The sequence below is a fragment of the Tamandua tetradactyla genome, chromosome 5, assembly GCF_023851605.1.
Source record: "Tamandua tetradactyla isolate mTamTet1 chromosome 5, mTamTet1.pri, whole genome shotgun sequence".
NCBI classification, from domain to species: Eukaryota; Metazoa; Chordata; class Mammalia; order Pilosa; family Myrmecophagidae; genus Tamandua; species Tamandua tetradactyla.
In genome coordinates this window covers 53,451,113-53,471,595 of record NC_135331.1, presented here as the reverse complement: position 1 = coordinate 53,471,595, position 20,483 = coordinate 53,451,113, and the positions used below count along the sequence as shown (strand labels likewise).

Sequence of the window (20,483 nt, the reverse complement as noted above, 5' to 3'; positions counted from 1 at the left end):
TCTCCTTTGGAGTGAGGGATGAGACTTTGATATAATATGACAAGACAATGGGAGAGGGTTAATGTACTGATGAGGGAAAACAGAAGGAAGAGGCTTGAGGGGAGCTAGGATAAGCACACTTTTGGTCATGCTGAAATGGAAGTATCCACAGGGCATTGATGTGGAGAGGTCCAGTAGACAGATGAATATACAAGCCTGATAGAAAAGAAGATGAGCTAAAAATGTCAGTTCAGGAGTTAGCAGCATAAAATGAGTAATGGAAGAGTTGAGAGTGGATGTGATCCACCAGTAGAAGAGAGAACTTGGTAGGATATGGGAGCTGTATTTTAGAGTTATTTTGTGTATTTCCAGCTGAAAACAATCTGAATGAATGAGAGGATATGACAAGGAGATAGACTTTGATTCTTATAAAGGGGAAAAACATCTCTCAAAGTAAAAGGTTACTTTCCACTCCAGCCTCCTAATGTGTAAATTCATGCAGAGACAGAAGCACCCCCAGCATCTCAAGCAGACATTTCCTGGTTTGCCAGCTTCCAATTTCTGGGGCAGGGATTCCTTCTGCAGATGTCATCCAGTAGGTAGCCAGCTCTCACATGCATCCTATGCTTATGAAATGGTGTGGTAGATTTTACCAGAATGACTTGTTAAATAGGAAAGCCATGCCATTAACAAACATAAGCCTCAGTGGCACAAAGGTCAACCAGTTTTTACTTAATTGAAGAAAAAGCAAACATGCATGTTCCCTATATAAACACTGCTCTTTAACATTTAACTCAACCCTCATGATTCGTTAAGAAAAGGAAATTCAATAAAGTCAGACAGATGTGACTACAGGAAAAAACTGCCTCCAATGAATTTGGCTGTTTCCAAGACTTAGAGTAAATAAGTCAAGTTTTAAAATAAAAATGCTAAATATAGAATGTAAGCACCATTATCAGTATTGTTTGTTTTTGTTTTTATTACTATAGTCATTATTTTTTTATATCTTATACAACTATGTTTCTTTAGTTCCCTTAGAATACTTAGTAAAGAATCTCATTGTGCTTGAGCTTTAAACCCCTGGGTTAGAAAGTGATTTGAGATGGCTAAAATCCTAGCTTTTTCTGATTTTTTTAAAAAAATGAGTTTTAGGAGATATATTCTGTGAGTCAGAATTTTTGGAAAATGAAGTAGGCAAAATGAATTGATAGTGAAACACAAAATATTAGAACTCAGACATTAGAACGCAAAAAGCATAGTCATCTGGACCATTTCGGGAAAGGGCAGACAATTCTACACACCTCAGCCATCCCTGGGGCATCACTGGGCCCAAAGGCCTAATCCGTTTATAAAACTTTCCATCCAGAGAAGTTTTAAAAGATGCCACAAAAGCAGTGTTTGTGCTTAAAAGGCACAAGAAGAGGCTCACAGGGAGTGAACGGTGGTGTTGGGAGGAAAGGAACATTTAGGGGTTAAAAAATCCCAGAGGTTTAGAGAGGGAAAAGGAAATAAGACGCGGTTGACTTAATAGTTATTTGCCTTCTTCAGTTATAGAGCTCTAGGCAAATGGTTTAAACCATCGGCTCTGGGCAAATCATAAAGAAAATGGAAAGAAGTATAATTGTGCACCAAAAAATGGCAAAGCTGTAATTTAACCACCCTAGCCCTTTGGAGCTAAGAAAGGAGAAGGGTGCAGATAGCATGCCCTCCTTTTCCAAGGCTTTCCTTGGAATTCTGGGCAGGGTGCCACCACTTCTTCTTCCAACCAAGCCTCCATCCTACTGAGCCAAATAAACACCCCTGAGGTCATTTTCCTTCTCCCTTGCTGTAATGCATTAGGGACAAGAGGGTGTGAGCTTGGGAGAGGAAGGCCGACAGCTGAAGTCTGAAGGACTCTGTCAAGCCAGTGACAATGATGCTGGCCTACCAACAAAGCAGGTCAGGGACTTAATACAGAAATAGAAGCGGACCCCGAGCTGACAGTTCATGAAGTGACAGTTAGTGAAGGGGACCATGCCAATAGTCTCATCTACTTCGTGAACTCAAGTGCCATTTTAAATGATGCCTCCCAGTTTTCCATTATATGGATGGTATTGTGCATGTCGTGTATTCCCAGGTAACCCTGAAAATATTCTAAGGCCCTGATTAGAATCATTACAAATTCATCGCTGTTAACGATTCTATTATTTTTACCAGCAGAAGGACATCAGACTTAGCAGAGTCCTTGGTCATCCTGAAAGTATGCATGGTACTTTTGGTTTAATTCTGGTTCAGGACTCAAAAACTGTGGAGGCAAAATTGAAAGGGATTTTATGGCCATGTGCACAGGACGTGAAAAAGACAGCAAAGAGGATAAGGTTTATGGTCAAATGGTCAATGTCCTATCCTCCTGATAGTCTTAATTTCTTTCTGTTTAATTTGCAGTGAGAACTTTGTGTTATGAACAAAGTATGTCAGGACACTTTGTGACTCAGTTATGCTAGAATTAGAACATTTTAGTGAATTTGGGGATTCATTATTAGAGTGAAGATAAGAACTTTCCTCTCTCTTCTTTTCTTCCTTCCTTCTATCCTCTCCCCTTACCTTCTTCTCCTTTGAAGAAAGTTCTTCCTTCAAAATTTTTTGTTTTGTGCCTTTGCTAAGCAGTGTGCTCAGTCCAGAAGCCAAACTCTAGGTCCCTGATATGACACTGTCAGATTTAAATTTCATGGGTGGCGACTGTTTAGAGGATTAAGCTGAAAGTTAGGTTGGACTAAAACTGTCAGGCCTTAATGTTATGTCAATGAGTGTGAACACTCATCTAATCAACCACAGGGAGTCACTCAAAGTTTTATATGCAACACAAATTATCATACTAGACTTGCATGCTATGACTTTTGTTGTTGAGATAAATTTAAGATCAGGCAATTGATGTTTCAATTCATGCTTTGTTATTTTTTCTAACAAGAAGTGTTATATATAATGCAATGATGCATTCTTTTCTGTTTCCATGTTTCCATGGCATTCCCACATAGCCAAAGTTCTGAACCTTTCCATGGAATTGTTTGCCATGTTAAAGTTAGAAAGTCTGAATGAAGCAAGTGGACTTTCATGTCAATGATTTACTCATACATTGTTTTACTTTGTTTTGACATTGCGCAGCATTAGTTCATTACCGAGTCATTGGTTACATGTAAGCGTCAGAGCTTAGTGGGAAGGGCATGAGCTTTGGAGTCAGCTGAGCCAGGTTCTGAACTTTCTGTGTGACCTTGAGTGATTTGCTTACATTATTTGAGTCTTAGTTGTGTTTAGCCTTAAAAGAGGGACAACCTGGGTTCTTTTGAGGATTAACTGAGGTTATTTAAATCAGGCACATAGCGCAACACTTAGAAATAATAATCATGATGACGGTGGCAGTGGTGGTGGTGTTTGAGATAAGTATGATGGTGAGGGTGAGGGTGAGGGTGAAGAACAGAGGATGATGGTAATGATGGTGATGAGGATGATAATGAGGATTATGGTGTACCTTTTGGGAGATGGTATGATATCAGTGGGTAAGAGCAAAGATTCGGGAGCCTGGCTCTACCACTTATTAACTGTGTGGTCTCGGACAAGTGGGTACCAGTTATCTTTTACTGCATAACAAATCACCCCAAAATTAAGCAGCTCACAATGGCACATATTTATTATCTCACAGTTTCTGGGGGTCAGGAATCTGGGCACAATTTACCTGAGTTTCTCAAAGACTGTAATCGGCACTTGCACAGGATCTGTGGCCTCATTTGAAGGCTTGACACGGGAAGGACCTGCTTCCAAGCCCACTCATGATTATTGGCAGGATTCCATTCCTTGAAGACTGTTGGCGTGTGAGCATGGATTCCTTGCTGGCTGATGGCTAGAGGCTGCTCTCGGTTCCTTGACACATGGATGTTTCTGACATAGCAGCTTGCTTCATCAAAGACAGGAGAGAGTGAATCTTGCTGGAAAGGCAGAAGTCATAGTCCACAGTCTTTTGCAACCTAATCATGGAAGTGATAACCCTGCACTTTTTCCATATTATATTCATTAGAAGCAAGTCACTAGGTCCAGCCCACAGTCAAGAGGAGAGAGTTACACAAGAGTGTGAATTCCGTGAAAGAATTGGGGGCCATCTTAGAATCTGTAAAATGGAATTAATAATAGTAGCTACTTCATATTAAATGAGTTAATATTTGTAAAGTATCTGTGTATGTCACATGGTGAGCATTCAATAGATGTTTGCCATTCTTTAAAATTTTTGAATTCGCAGCTCCTTTCCTTATTACTATAGTATGGGCCCAATCAGCATAACTGCCCTTACCACTCTACTTCAAAAAGCAGTCATTGCATCTTCAGTTTTAGAGAAATGGCAGCAGAGTTCAGGGCGAGAGTGTGGTATGGGGCCACCAAACAAGAACTTTAGAATAAAACTTGAGTCTAAGTTCTGTTTTTTTTTTCCTCTTAACAAGATATGTAGTATGGGAAAGTCATTTTCTCTCTCTGGAATGCTGTATCTTTACTTGTAAAATGAATTTTCCAGACTTTATTTTAGTTTGCTGAAGCTGCCAGAACACAACACACCAGAGATGGATCAGCTTATAATGAGCGGATTTATTTGGTTAAAAATGTATAGTTCTTCATGGGACAGGCAGCTAGCTTTCATCTGAGTTTCTGTCACATGGGAAGCCACATAGTGATATCTGCTTGCCTTCTCTCCTGGCTACTGGGTTCCAACAGCTTTCCCTGTGCAATTCTGTTCTTCATCTCCAAACATCTGGGCTGAGTTGCAAGGGCTGAGATGAGGTAAGCTGAGCTGCTTGAGCTGTGCTGCCTTGAGCTCCCTTCTGACCTCTCTCTTTTAAACCTCCAGCTAATCAAATTAAACCTCACTCATAGTAGAAGGCACTCCCCTTAGCCAACCACAAATGTAATCAGCCATAGATGAATTTCACACACTGATGATTTAAGTCCACAGCAATAGAACAACGGGGCATCATCACTTGGCCAAGTAGCTATCTGAACCGAACTCCCACAGACTTTATCAAGGGTGATATGCATTATATTTAGCATCTACTTGGGGCCAGGCACTAGCCAACCAGAACAGAGACTGCCTGAAGCAATGGGGAGGCCATGCTGGTGTGGGCTGGCTAAAGGTCAGCCTCAGGAAGTTATCTTTACAGTTCCTTCTAGCCCCAAGCATCTATGGATCCCATGTTCTATTCCCATATCACTTAATGATTCCAGGGTCCACACAGTCCTTTAATTTGGTTCCTCTTACTTTAAAAACATTTTCCCAAGATGGTTTACAAACTAGCAGAATAAAACAATCCAGCCAAAGGGCCATTTCATATGCTAGAAGTACCCTGTTCTGTGGTTTAAAATGGTGTGAGCAAATGTATCTAAATATAATCACAGTATCTGGTTCAGGAGCTAATCCCATTAAGAGTGTTTTGAAACCCTGTAAATGTTATTTCAGAGACTCATTGCCAGAGTGAAATTTATAGTCTGTGTTTGTTTCTTGTGGATCTTCTGGATCCTCTTCAAGGAGTTCACATATGTCTTCAAACAAAAATGTCACCAGCGAGCTAACCGTGTCCCTGCTCTCATCTATTGTGTTCAGGATTCCCTGTGTGCCTTGTCTTGTTCCTAACACTTGTTAAGGACCTGATACTTTCCTTTACAGGAAGCTCATATGAACTAATTAAGATTTAATGAGAGGAAACCAACTGATTAGAATGCTTTTCGTGGTACTTGAGCTAATAAATGTTGTATATCCTTTTGACTGCGTCTAGTCGGCGTGTGGCTTTGCCCTCCCTACCACCCCTTTTTTACTCACAGCTCTGCAATGCGCTAAGGCTTTCTGCAATAACCTGGCTGAGCAGTTTGCCTTAGTTAATTTGAGGAAAGTTTTGGACCAAATTATCGGAGTAAATATTTTGATTAAACTTTGCTTAGAGCAGTAAATGAATGAAGCTTCTGAATCCAAATCAAGGCCAAATCGTTCCAACCATGCTTGATGGAGAACAGCAAGAGTTTGATGAAAAGCAAAATCTGCCAGGCAGAGTCCCAGGCAGCTGAAAATGATTTTGCCTGTGTTTATGAAGGCAATTAGGGTAATGCTAGTGCAGCTCTGGAAGCCCAGACAGAAGGGCTGGGAGGTGTAACTTCAGAGGCCCAAGCATTTCTCATGGAATATCAGAATTGAACCATTCAAAATCTACCAGTGCTTTCTGAATTATGGAAAGTGCTCCAGGATGGGCAGGATCAAGTTTGGAGCTACATCAGTGGTTTCCAAGCGTTTTTGATCAGGTATTATCAGAATACCCCCAATTCATTTGTAAACTAGCTATATATACTTCATTCATTAGCTAATATCTCAAAATGCAACGTGCACATGAGTTTAGGTTTAGCGTGGTTGACAATTTAGATGTCCACATTTCAAGAGTCTTGATGATTTCTGTTATATTTGAGAGAATCCTCATTGCTGTAGCTTCATAATGTGGCTGGGGTAAAATATATATATATTTATAAAGGGTACCATAAATAGGACAAATGTCAGCTCTGTCATTTGCTTATTATTCTTCTGTGCTTTCCTAACTATTTGTACCACCTTCAACGTTCACATACTTTGCAGGGGTATTTTAAAACAACATGATGATCTTTTTGTTGAAGATTGGTCTTGCCCAAACCAGATAACTTGTAAATCCACTTAAATAGGGCCATGTGAAATGGATTGCAAAACACATGAAATGAAATAAGGAGTAAGGGCTCTGCTTGCAACCCCTCTCTGAAATGGAACTCCCACCTTCCCTGAAAGCATGCCATGTATGCTCTTTGCCATGTGTGACATAAAGAAGGAACAAGAACACCAGTTAGCCTATTTATTAAATATAGAAAAGCTTGTCTTGTTTTTAGTTACCTTACTATGTTGTGTATTTCTAATATTTTCTTCCTACTCCCCAGTGGATTGTCTTGACTATCCCCCATTGGTCTAGATTTTATTTCTGAAGGTACTATCTGGCCAGATCTGTTTATAGTTGGAAATAGCCTCTAATGGCCTCATTTATTCTGGTCAGTTCCCAGTCCTTTGACCAAACCTCAGAGAACTCTGCTGGACACTTGGTTGGAAGCTTGCAGTACTCTTGCCAGCATGCTGTAGCCACTATTGAACTTTTCAGTTTACTTTCTGATCTCTCTGGTCCCCATAAAACACCAGTGAATTAAAAGGTCAGCAGGACTTTGTGCACAGTGAAAGCAGGTACCCCTTTCTGTAGGGCGATCTCAGGGCTTCCAAGAAGCCTCTTCAGTTTTTAAAAATGTACAATTCTCATGATTAAACATTTATTCTTTATGTCTTCTTGATGTTAAAAGAAAGAAGCGTGATATTTTAGAAAGAGTATAGGTTTGGTCCTCAGACAGATATGAGTTCAAATCCTGACTCTGGCAATTTGTAGCTATGTGATGTGAAGCAAATCCCTGACTTCTCAGAGCTTCAATCTCTCCATCTGTTAAATGGGTGTAATAAACCTACTTAACTGTGTTATTGGGACAGTTGTGGATAATGTATATAAAGTGGCTAGCCCAATGTGTAATGATAGGCATCAGTTCACACTAGCTATTGTTACTTATTATTCTTGTCACTCAAATACTCTTGTTGGAAAGATAATGTCCTCACATGCCTTAGAGTTTTTATCATAAATTAATTTATTAGAAACTAGTAGCTTCCTAAGATTGTAGTTGATCACAGATAATTACCAAGATCTGTAGAGAAGGATTGGCTGTGAGGTAGGTCTCAAGGGCTAGGTGAGACTCGGAATTACTAAAATACATTGAGCCAAGAGCTTGAACATAACAGGGTAGAAATCCAAAGTCCACCTGGGAGATCAAGTCATAATTAAGATGTAGAAGTACAGCGAGGCTGTGAGGAAGCCAAGCCTCATAAATGCTCTGTGTAAGTGGAGCAAAGCGATTGTTGGGTGCTATTTTTAAAGGAGCTGTGATAGGACCAGAGGCAAGAGAGCAGGGTACCTAACTTTGGAATCCACTTACGTATTAGTTAGGGTGAGTGAAACTAGGTGCTATAACAAACTTCCAAATCTAAGTGGCTTAATATGAAGATTTGTGTCCACCCCCCACCACTGTTCAGTGTGGGTGAATGGGCAGCTTTCCACACGCGCATTCAGGGACCCATTTCTCCCGCGTCATTGTTCCACCTCCTCTGGGTCCTTGGAGTTCTCACAACTCAATTGCAAATGGGAAAAGAAAAAAGATCACATCTAGGAAGTTTTTGTGGGAAAAGTTTAGAAGACTGCATAGTGCTCTTCTCACATTCCATTGGCCAAAACTCAGACATATGGGTACACTTAGGTACAGGAGAAGTTTGAAATGTTCCGGAAAGAAGTGGGAAACACAGATATTGGTAAATGCCTGCAATTAGCCTTAAATGGCTTTGGAACTTTTTATACTACAACCTACAGTTAGTAATCAATTTCATATTGATACCCAGTATGCATGTGCACACACACACACCTGAAAAAACAAAATTTATCCTTACTACATATATGCCCCCTGATATTTTCTATTATATTCCATTTTACTTAAAAATACTGGTTGTGCCACATTAAATTAATTTCACAATCAGGCAGAGTGGAAAATGCTATTCTACGTAGTGAGCCTGAGTATAATAACTGACTAGTCATTACTATACAGATAGAGAATGAGGCCCCACCTGCAACATTCAGAGTCTGGAATACCTGAGAGTGCTTAATGGGGGGGGGCTCTGTGATTAAAAAAAGATATCTCATGGATGCATCCAGAGACAGCAGAACTCAGTGACATCACCTACGTAGCGATGGGATGAGACACAGTGCTCAAACATTTCTCTTTCAGCCTACCAGCTCTGAAATGGAGTTAAAAATAAATGCAGGACAAAACTAAACATAGAGTCCTGATGATGCTCAGTGAATATTTCTCCTTATCTCCTCAGCCATTTACTAGTCGTGAAACAGAATGCCTTTTTCATTAGATGTACTTCATACCCATGAATTCCTGCCCCCACCTAAGTAAGGAAATGGTATCTCATACTTCAGATATCACTATTTTAAGAAAGTGGCTCCTGAGCCAATGTAACTGGAAAATTGCTCCTGTAGGCTGAACTATGGCTATACATTATTCATACTCACATATTTACATTGCAATGTAAATATGCAGTCCTCCATAGTTCACTGCACAGGACTAGCTTGGTATTGTAGTGGGACTGAATTTCCATCTGGGAATTGAGGTAGAAAGCCTTATTGATACGGCAAGACCAAATCAAGCCTAATGAAAGTCTTCATATATGCATTTTTGCTCTATGCAAAGAAGGTTCTAGGAGGTACCAAGTCACGCTCATGTCTCCAAATCATATAGTGCATGTAAAATGAATTGAACAGTATTTAACTAGAAATACCCTCTCCAAACCTTCCCTGCTCTCCCTTGACCCCCAAAACTAGTCTTCAAATGAAGTTTATTTTTCAAAGTTTGGCTGTAGCTTACTGTTTTGAATATTAAAGTAATCTGGGTTTATATACCAATGGTTGCTAGTTTTCTAATCTTTAAAAGACTAATTTCAAATCGAATTAACAGATGAGGAACACCACAAAACAAAAAACAAAATATATTAATGGCAGCAGTGTGTGTAATGAGTATAAATTAGTGTTTATTTAACAAAGGTTCACTTTTAGAGGTGCGCTTGAGTAAATGACATGTGACTACAAAGAGTATAAGGTAAACTGTCAGGTGACAAAGATGATTGGATCCCCTGATCTGAGAATGGTATGACTTGCATAATTGCAGGCTCTGGATAGTTATAAGATGCCACTGGAAAAATTAGATCATTCTGATCTCTTTTTATATTAGTTTTAATAGCAATGATGCAAATCAGTACTAAAATCCTAAAATCTTTCTCTCTTTATACAGACCTCACTTGGACCAGGTTAAGCCGCAAAGCCTGGAAATTGACTTTTATGATGAACAGCGTTATTTTCATGGTTATGCTGGCCCAGTCCCCTACCCTACTGTAAAAAACAACATAGTACACTGCTGTCTTTATTGATGACAACAAAATTGTAATGAAAACTGTGGACTCCTCAAGTTAAACTGAGAACCACACAGACTTACCTTCCCTTGCCTTTCAGAGCCTTTAAGGAAAAATATCAACTTGAAGTTGATAATTGATAGTTACAACCATGAAACTTTGATAACTTAATGGTGTTCTTTCACAAATGAGAAAAAGATGTTAACTCATGCCATTATCAATGAGCCTTTCAGGTACCTGAAAATATAAGTATCTTGGTAAAGCTCTATGTTATTTTCTTAATAATCCAAACATCTCAAATATCCATTCATTCATTTCCCAACAAATATTTACTAAAAGACTGTGATGCATCAGATACTGTTCTTGGTTCAAAGGATACATCAGTAAACAAATCAGACAAAAATCTTTGTCATCTAGGAGCTTATATTCCAACAGGCAATAAACAAACAAGTAAAATGTGAAACATGCTAGTGCTGAAATCTAAAGAGAATAATAAAGAAGGAGAGAGGGAGTAGCAGGGTGGTGCTGCAATTTTAGATCATGTGTCCAGGGAAGGGCTTACTGATAACATGACTTTTAAGTAAAGCCCTTAAGGAGGTAAGAGAGGAAGCCATGCCACACCCAGGAGAAGAGTCTTCCTGGCAGAGGGAATGGCATGGCATGTGCAAAGTCCCTGAGGTGGCAGCATGCCTGACGTTGTTTGAGAAGCATCAATGAGGGCAGAGCAACTAGAGTATACTCAGCAGGGAGAGTATGATGGGTGAGTGCAGTAGGAGAGGTGAATAGGGGCCAGATCACCTGGGCACTTAGAAGCCATTTTAAGTAGCTTGACTTTTACTTTTAGGGCAATCAGGAGCCACTGGAAGGTTTTGAGCAGAGGAGTGACTGGGATAATTTAGTTTTGACAAGATCACTCTGGCTGCTCATTGAGAATAGACAACTTGGGAAGTCAGTGCAACCATTTAGGAGAAAAGTAATGGTGGCTTGGACTAGTAGCAGTGTGGATGGTGAGGAGTGGTTGCATTTGGGAGAATTTGAAGGTCAAGATGCCCAGATTTGCTGATGGACCAGATATGTGTTATGTGAGAATGAAAGGAGTCAAGCATGAATGTTTCTGGGTTGAAAAGATTGTGGGAGGAGTAGGATTCTGAGAAGAATGAAGGTCAGTTTTCTTAAATTTTCTGTTGAAAGTGAGTGGGTGGTGGGCAACCATGGCTCAGTGGCAGAGTTCTCGCCTGCCATGCTGGAGACCCGGGTTTGATTCCCAGTCCATGCATTTCCCAAAAAAACAAACAAGCAAAAACAAACAAACAAAGAAAACTTTTAACAAAATCGTGCTGCAATAATGGGATACTCACATGGAACAATAATGAAATGTGACCCCGCCATACAGCATACAAAAAAAAAGAAAGTGAGTGGGGATGTCAAATAGGAGTTGGGCATATGAATCTAGAATTCAGGGGACACTACAGTTTACTTTCAGACTCTTTCAATCTTCTTAAGTATTGGTCAGTAGAACCATAGTGAATTAATAGCGGAGCGATGCATCCTCAAAGAAAGAGAATCTAATCCCTGATTAATGGGAAGATTGTTTCCTTTTGTATGCAAGGTGTCTTACTTAAGAGTCATCTTCATAGCAGACACCCCCTCCCACGTTGTATATTCTGCAGAATCATGAGTATCCCTTTTCCTATTGTCTCTCCCATGATTATGGAGTTTTACTCCTGACCACAAGCTAAATTAGCACCTACTACTTCAGTTATTGATCTAAAGATCTATCTATGACATCAATTGAGCTTAGGGAGTAAACTTTTCATCCCATGATGGGATACCATTACATTACTTTATATGACTTCTTATCAGAACTCGTAAAGGACTGTGTTCTTTAGGGTCCTGCAAATTTTGGGCTGTACAGGTAATTGAAATATACTTAGCACCCGTCAGCTTGTCAGGAAAAGTGTTTCATTCTAAACTGAGCCAGGCAGGGCACCAAATGTGAGCAACTGAGATGGCTGAGAATTCACACTTAGAAACATGAGAGAACCTGGGCTCAGCCCTTATGATAACACAAAGCACCAAATAGCTGCCTGCTATCTTGAAGAGTGGATTTTTTTTTCTTTTGTGTATGATAGGAGGTTGATGGATTGTGTCTGTTGCAGAGACACAAGGAGAGAAAGGTGACTTAAGTCCCAAAATAGCCCTTTAGAGTGCATTAAGAGAAAGCATCTCTGACACAGACAGGAAGAAAGGAAAGAGGGGGCAGGAATCAGTGACAAAATGTTCATAGTGTGTTGGTCACCAGCATTGATTCATATTAAGTTATTGTCATTTACTAAAAATGACACCATCTTTTGCTTTTACTTTAAATTATAAAAGCCCTCTGCAACTGTACAATAAATGAAGATTAAACAGATTTTCCATTATCTGTATTTTAACAGTCCATTGGTGTTTCCATCATTTCTTTATCACTTCACACCTGTTTAGAGTTTTGAGTGGTTCTTATGCACAGCTCTATTTGAAAATGTGTGTGTGAATTCTCTATAAAAATAAGAAAATCAGAACTGAAGTGAGACAGGGAGAAAATCTCATTTGAGTTTGTTTTATATAGACAAATAATATCTGAAAGAAAATTTAATGAAAGAAATTATCCCATTCAGAGCAGCAATGAAAACCATTATATGTCTCAAATTAAACTCAGTAAGAAACATACAGGAAATTCTAAAACTGGTAAGAGATAGCAAAAGAGACTTAGATAAATGAGCAGGAAGACTTAATTATGTAAAGATTCAAGTTATTCCTAAATTAATGTATAAATTTGATACAATTGCAATAAATGTCTCACTAGGGTGCATTTTGTTTTCTTTGTTTATTGTGCACTTATTGTGGAAGTTGCCAAAATATTCTAAAGATAGTGAGGAAAAGCAGGAAAAGAAGGACACTTATCCTACTAGGTATTAAATGTATTATAAAGCTACATTAGTTAAAATTATGTAGCATCAGAACACACTAGAAAGACTAGAATTGAGAGTCTAGAAATGGACTCAACTTTATATGGAAATTTCATAAATTAAAATTTCATAAAACTATCATCTAAAATCAGTGTGAAATGGACTTTTTAATAAACAGTTTTAAGAAAACTAGCTAGACCTCTGGGAAAATAATATAACTAAAAGTATTCAACTTTTCTCCTAATAGCAAGATCAATTTCAGATGAATCGAAGAGCTAAACACGTGAAACCATAGGAGTACTAGAAAGTAAACATAATATTTGTTCATAATTTTAAAATTTCTAAACAACAAATATACCCATTAGCCATAAAGTAAAAGATTAATAAATTTCACTACTTAAAAAATAAATTTTCTGCAGAGCAAAAATATTATAAACACAGTCAAAGACGAATGACCAACTAGGAAACATAAAACATCTATTACTGACAAATGATTAATTTTCTCAAACTATAAAGAATTTTTTCAACGTGGTAAAGACTAGGAAGAAGAATATGAAATTAATGCTAAAAAAAGAAAAGAAGTGGTTCATAAGTACACTAAAAGATTCTCAGTCTCATCAATAGAAGAAAGTCATTGAATCAACTAGATAACATTCTGCAATTTTTAAGATTGAGGAAATTAACAAAGAATACATGAGCTTGCTTCTTCATTATAGATGGAAGTATAAATTAGTTAACCTTCATTGTAAGACAATTTGGCAACATTTGCTAAATATAAAGTGCATAAGCCCAGCAGCTGAAACTTTGGAGAATTCGTTTGACATTAAATTCGTACATGTGCCAAGAAGTATGAAGCAAGATATACTTTACAGCATTGTTGGTCACAGCAGAGGAGAAAGATTAGTCTACAGATTATCTATTTAAAAACATTATGATACACACAAACAATGAAGTTCTATGCAATTGTAAAACAAGAATGAAGTAGCTGTATCTGTGTTAATCTTTGAAAGAGTTCCAAGATTAAAAAAAAAAAAAAAGCTAAGTGCCAAGTATGTGTGTAGAATGCTTTAAGTAATGTAAAACATAAACGCAGGCATGTCTTATGTGTGTGTGTAACTCCTCCTCCTCACAACACATGCACTCACTCACACACACAAACAGACATACTCATGCTTGAATGTGCCTACAGAACTTTTAGAAAATGGCTTTCCCCAGGGAGGGGAACTAAGGAAATGACTGGGGTTGGTGATGTAAGGGAGACTACCTTTCCATTTTTTCCAGTCACTAATGTATATATGTGGGTACACATTTCTATACTTTATTCTAAAAATGGGATAATGCCGTACATATTAGGTTTTTTTAACCTTTATTTTCTGTACATTTTCGTGTTAGTGATAATATCTGAGTAGTAAGAGTTGGGTGACATTTTAGAAAAATTCTATATTTTCTTTAGTGAAGTTATATCAGTTTTCTAGTGAAAATTATTCCAGCGATTTCTTTAAAAATCACTTTAAGATAAAATATCAAAAATCTAGACAGTGTCAAAATGAAAAAAATTCTCTCTTAAATTATTTCGTCACCCACTATGTAACGCAAGGGTACAGAAAGGCTAGGGAGGGATTGGATTACAGATGGTGAAATCCATGAACAGAAAGGCTCTTGATGAGTCACAGGCCCTCTATCAGAGGTTTATCCAAAATGAAAGTACACCCTTTCCATGGTGTAAATAAAAACGGCCTTCTGTGGGGTACAGATAAAATTATCACTTGGATGGTCTTCTCACCTTCACCGATATTGACAGTCACACATGCAGACAAAGTCCCATGTAGGACTGACGAACAATAAGACAGCTCACAAAACCACAGCCACATGAACCCTTTACAACTTCGTGAGCCAAGGAGAAGAAGGGGTTAAATTGGGCATCACAACTGCAAGAAGGCCTGGAGTTTGTTTCCATGCACAGTCCCTAGTCTTGCTTCATTGCAAACTGGCATATGAACAGCAGAAGCGCTCTCTCTCTCTCTCTCTCTTTTTTTTTTTTTTGTATTTTTATAAAGAACCATGGGCTTTAAAGTGCTGATTTTATTTCTGATTTGTTTTTCATTATTTCCTGAAGCTATTGATGTTTTAGAGGCAGTGGGGGAAGTGAGAGAGCCCTGGGAGAGTTTCAGGCTTTGAATTTCAGAACTCAACCATTCAGAAGTTCATACTCATGTTCACAAAAACAATGTCACAGGGTCATTTTGGCCAATGGGGCATTCTGCGAGAGGGCTGGAGCTTGGGTTCTGTGTGTTTGCTGCAGTAACCTTTCACCCTTTCCACACTTCCTTTTTTTTCTCTTTCTTTTTCCCTTTATATCAACATGTTGTAGCCTGTGACACCAGCTAAATTAATCACTCACTGCACTCAGGGAAGTCACCACAGGATACAGAATAACAAAGACAACAAAATTATTGCAAGGCTGGAGAGAAGGGACTGGCTGGTGAATAGAGGTGGCACACCCTCACCAGCTGGGTCCTCACAGGGGCTGGAGCAACAGATTCAATTGGGGACTGTTTTATAGTCCAGGTATGTGAATTTGAGAATGGCCACAAAATAGTACCCAGGATCCCTAGAGAAGGGAAATTCCTTTGGAATGCTTGGTGTCTTGGCAGAATGAAGGTTTACCTGAGCTTCAGGAATATCCAGGGTGGTGCGGGGCGGGGGATCCTCTCAGGGTTCTCCTCAGGCAAGCTCTGCTTGGGCAGATCCACTGAGTATAATTGCTGAGCCATCGTGACCCAGAAATATACAGTGTACATAAAACAGAGAAATTGAACCTCCAGCAACCAAGAAGACATGGCTTATCCATCTGCATGTTGGCCCAAGAGAAAGGAAGAAAGGATGGGGCCATCAGTTTCTTTGACCCAAGGGAGAAAGGACCCCCTGAAGGGTAATGTTGGCTGGACCCTGGGCAGTGTCATAGGTTCACCACAGTCCTAAAAACACAACTAAGCTCTTGGATAGATGTCAACTCAGGGGGCTGTCCAAGGGTGACCTAAAGCTCTGTTTTTGTTTTTTCCTATTATACAGATCACCCAATGATGTATAAAATTAGCAATGGACATGTAGCATAAAGGACTAACAAGTGTATGAGATACAGCATTAACATACAAAAGCTCTTTAAAGTTGACAAACAGAGAATCAAAAATAACAACATAAAATATAATGAGATCTTCTCCACATCAGGGCCTAGTGTACCGTGGTAGCAGACAGCAACCTCCTTGTTAGTGGATGCAGCCTGTTGTTTATATGAGTTGCCTTAAGGGACCTTGGAGACAGCCCTTTCCTGTCTGACCCCTGCCCATCCCCTATCTAGGCTCCAGGAAGTTATGAGAGGTGCCTTTGGAAAGCCCCAAGATATAGTAGCCAGGGTCCACATAAGTCAGGTCATCATGTCCAACATACCAGGCTTCAAAACGAAGAGCATGTAACTGAGGCTCTACTGCAGAGCCAAGTTCAAGTTCCTTGGCTCCCAGAAGATCTGTATCTTTAAAACATGGGGCTTTACCAAGTTTAATACTGATGAATTAGAAGACACAGTGGTAGAGAAGTGCCTCATTCCAGATGGTTGTGGGGTGAAATATATCAACAATTGTGGCCCTCTGGACAAGTGACAGGCCCTGCACTTATGAAAGGTTTTCCAGCACTGCTCTCATCCAGTTTGTACCCACCAATAAGCTACTTTATGGCAAAAAAAAAAGAAAGAAAAGAAATGTAATGAGGATGATAGTGAACACGTATTTTACAATCATAAAAAAATAAATGTAGGTCTCAGATGTACCATGTCTTTGGTGGCAATGGCCATTCCTGCCAAGCCTAAACCACGCTAGCCCTGCCCCCTGGAGACCATTGCAGTTGACCAACCCTGCTCCTTGGTAATCAAGTGGAACAGAAAGGCCATGATCAAAAATGTGGACATGTCATAGGGGATGAAACAGGATTTGGTGGAGTGGGCTGCTCAGATGTTGGAGATATATAACATAGAGAAGGGCATTACATCCCATATCAAGAGGAGTTTGATAAGAAATACAATCTTACTGGCACTGTGTCATGGGGAAAAACTTTGGTAGTTGTATAACATGTGAAACTAAGCACTTCATCTACTTTTACCTAGGCCAAATGGCTATTTTTCTGCTCAAATTTGGTTCAAGCATGGAGGGTGCCACACATCCAGTTGTCTATCCGAAAGCAAGGACAGCAACCCAAACTCCTAATCCCAGAGACTGATATCCTCAACCTTGCTAAAGGGACACCTTGATCTTTGAAACTTCATTGTGTTGTTTGTGTAGGGTGTTTAACAGTTTGCAAAACAAAAAGATATAAATGTAAACTAGTGAATTGGGTTAAAAAATCAATTGAACGAAGATAAAATGAGGGATATTTAACATGACAACAAAGCACCCAAAAGATATGAGTTCATAAAGAGCCAGCTGAGTGAGATGGCTATTTAAAAAGCTGACATCAATAGCAGAGTAGTCGTTTGGAACCTGGAAAGTCAGAGTTCTGTTGTATTTGGCACTGGTCAGACCACATCCAAAGAAGGCCCTATCTTTGGATAACTTTATGAGTTGGAAGACATTTGACATATTCTGGGTACTAGAGAGAGCAGAACTAGGAACACTGGGGGAAAATTGAAGAGAACCAGATTAGGGCTTAAAGAAAGAAATGTTTACTGACAGTGACATGGTGTGGTGCTAGGAGCAAGGCCTCCTTCTAATCCTGATCTTGGGCAACATAATCTCCCTGAATCACATATGTCTCATTTGTAACCTGGGTATCACAAAGTCTACTTTACAGGTTTGTTGTGAGATTAAATGAGGAAATTGATGCACCATACATAGTAGTACCCATTTTCCCCAAACTATAATGGAATGGATATCCTTGCATGAGAAACTCTGTGTCTGGCTTAATCATTCGCAAAGCACACAGTGTGCACCTATTATATGTCCAGCCCTGGGCTGGGATCAAGATGTTGAATGGAATCTTTCCTGTTGTCTTGAAATTACGAATACCAAGTATTCATATTGCAGAGAGCTGCTGATGCACTGACACAGTTTATAGCCAGCCATCACCCCCACATGGTTTACTATGAGGCAGCAGAATTACCCAGGAGAAGTGGAGGAAGAGAAGAAGGATGCTTTCCTTTCTCAAAAAATTGCAGTGAGGGTGGCATCCTAGAGACTTATTTGTAAAGAGTTGGGCACCTGAAAGAAGGGGAGAATGGCCTCCTTTTTATTAACTTGGTCATCTGCTAAAACATCAAACTTGCTGATCAGCTTTTGTGCCTACCTGAGTAGTGAAAAAAAGAATTGGAGAGAGAGTAGAGGGGCAGCAGCGGCATGATACAGCAAGGATACGTGAGTTTTCCATGGTGTGAATAGATATCATGGACTATATCTTGGCTTGTGCCACCTTCCCAGTAACCCCACTAAAGAGAACTGTTCCAGGGCAAGAGGGACCCTAGCCACAGGAACCCATAGGTGTGGCACTGGGGTGGTAGTTGAGGTCAGGTCCGAGCCAGATTATCCCCATTGATCTCTGAGAGGTGTGGAGTATCTACAGACCCCTCCAAAACAGCCTCATGTATTCCCATACAAAAGTCAGTCTTGGTAGCCTACCACAAGCCATCTTGGACCAGTCAGATTCATCCAGCAAGTTAGTTAATTAGGACAGCAATATTAGCCTTTTCCTGCCCCACCCCCTTCCTCCTTCACTACACAAGGCACTTCTAAAGAAGGATAAGGAAGAAATGTGTGAAAAGTAAGAACATCATCCACCGCACTCCATGTCCTTGGAGCTTCAAGTCTAGCCTTAGTTGAAGAAAGAGGAGATTTGAATCATATGTGAAATGAAGTTTTAATTTGCATTGAACTAAATATTAAAAACTGAAAGCAATCAAATAATTGTGAAATTGGGTCAAGATGGTACCCTTCAAAGAAGGGGATTGGAGAAACCAAAGTTAAAAGCATTGTCTGTCGGTCGGGATGATCTAGGTTACATTATGGCTAACAAACAACCCCCAAATCTCAGTGGCTTAACAACAGATGTCAGATACTCTTTCATGCAACATGTGCTGTGTGAGTCAGCAGTAGACTCTGTTCATTGTAGTTCCTGAGGGACCCAGCTGTTGCCATCATCTTGATATGAGTTTCCACAGTCCTCATGTCAGAAGCAGGACTATGGTGGAATAAGCCCTGGTTCTTAAAACCTTCCTGCAGCCCAGATGTAGCCTTTATTCCTGTTCCCATTTTATTGGCCAAAGGAAGTCACATGGCCACAGCTAGATTCATGGGGATGGGAAAGTTTCCTCCTTAGGGGCCTGGAAGGAGGAAAACTTAAAGTCTATAATTAATTTTTGGAAAAAAAATTAATCAATTCATATTTATAACCTAACAATTTGAGATTCCTCTAGAAAACTGGAAGACTAGTTTTCCTCCTCTAGTAGAGGAGAAAGATATGAACACCACTGGCTTTAAGTCATTATGGTCAGTGGTGCTTCACTATCAGCCCCATGACCTGGTGTCACCTGGAGATTCTGCCCTTTCCTACCCCTCAAACGGACTGCCTTTAGCTGCCTGTTGGACCTGGAGTAGATGCTTCATATGAGATGATTTAATTGAACCAAGTCAATTAGATTCTTATTCCTGGAAACTTGAACTGAAGGACAGACATTCTAGGCGCTTAGTTGTGGCCTGCTCCCTCCTTTCTGATACAGCCCTTTTTGGGCATCACAATCCCTGGAACTGGCCTCTGTGGCCTGGGTCCAGAGCTCCTTTCTTTATGTGGTTCCAACAATCTTGGCTTAGCCAGCAGGGACCTGATTCCATCCATTTGGCTTCAGAAAGATGATATTGAATGATGTGGGATAAAGCTATTATAGAAAGGGTCCTTTAGTTGGGGAGGCAGGTGGAGGAGACAACCCCAGAGTTCTATCAGGAAAAGGAACCAACCAATGGTATCTGGTGTAATCATTACTCAGATTCATTAATAAGGTTGAAAGTATGCTAGGATTAGATACCCATAGATGCATGATGGGGACATTCCTATAAACAAACAGCAAAAAAAACTTGACTTCTTACATTCCTATATCCTGGGTCTATATGTCTTTTCACTGAATTAAGGCACCTTCAGTGAAATGTAGACATTTAACCTCAGGCAAGAGGCATTTGAGGAAGGTACCAGGCTTTGATATTTTCTTAGAACTTTCAAGGAGTACTAGGAAATTAATGCTCACTTTTCTGGGATATAGGCCATTAATCAGTCTGGCATTTGTGTGTGAGTGTGTGTGTGTGTTTGGTTCAGTGACTGTTCCTGACATCAACAGTCTCTCCCTCTTTCCCACATGGCTTGTGGGAGCCCTTTTATGTTAACACCCACTGTAAGAAGCCTTCAGTTTGATGACACTGCTCACTCCTAACAAATGCATCAGAAAACATTGTACA

The 20,483-nt window shown here is 39.7% G+C and overlaps 1 long non-coding RNA gene, 1 other non-coding gene and 1 pseudogene across 2 annotated transcripts in view; all 3 read left to right on the top strand.

Annotated features, from left to right (window-relative positions):
• The window catches only part of LOC143682435 (uncharacterized), a 92,557-nt gene that overhangs the window by 57,336 nt on the left and 14,738 nt on the right, over positions 1 to 20,483 (top strand). The window lies entirely within an intron of this gene.
• On the top strand, positions 15,655 to 17,268 carry LOC143682167 (dynein light chain 1, cytoplasmic pseudogene; annotated as a pseudogene).
• LOC143685431 (small nucleolar RNA SNORA70) lies at positions 16,187 to 16,322 on the top strand. The gene has a single exon (XR_013176657.1). It is a non-coding gene; the product is annotated as a small nucleolar RNA SNORA70 (small nucleolar RNA).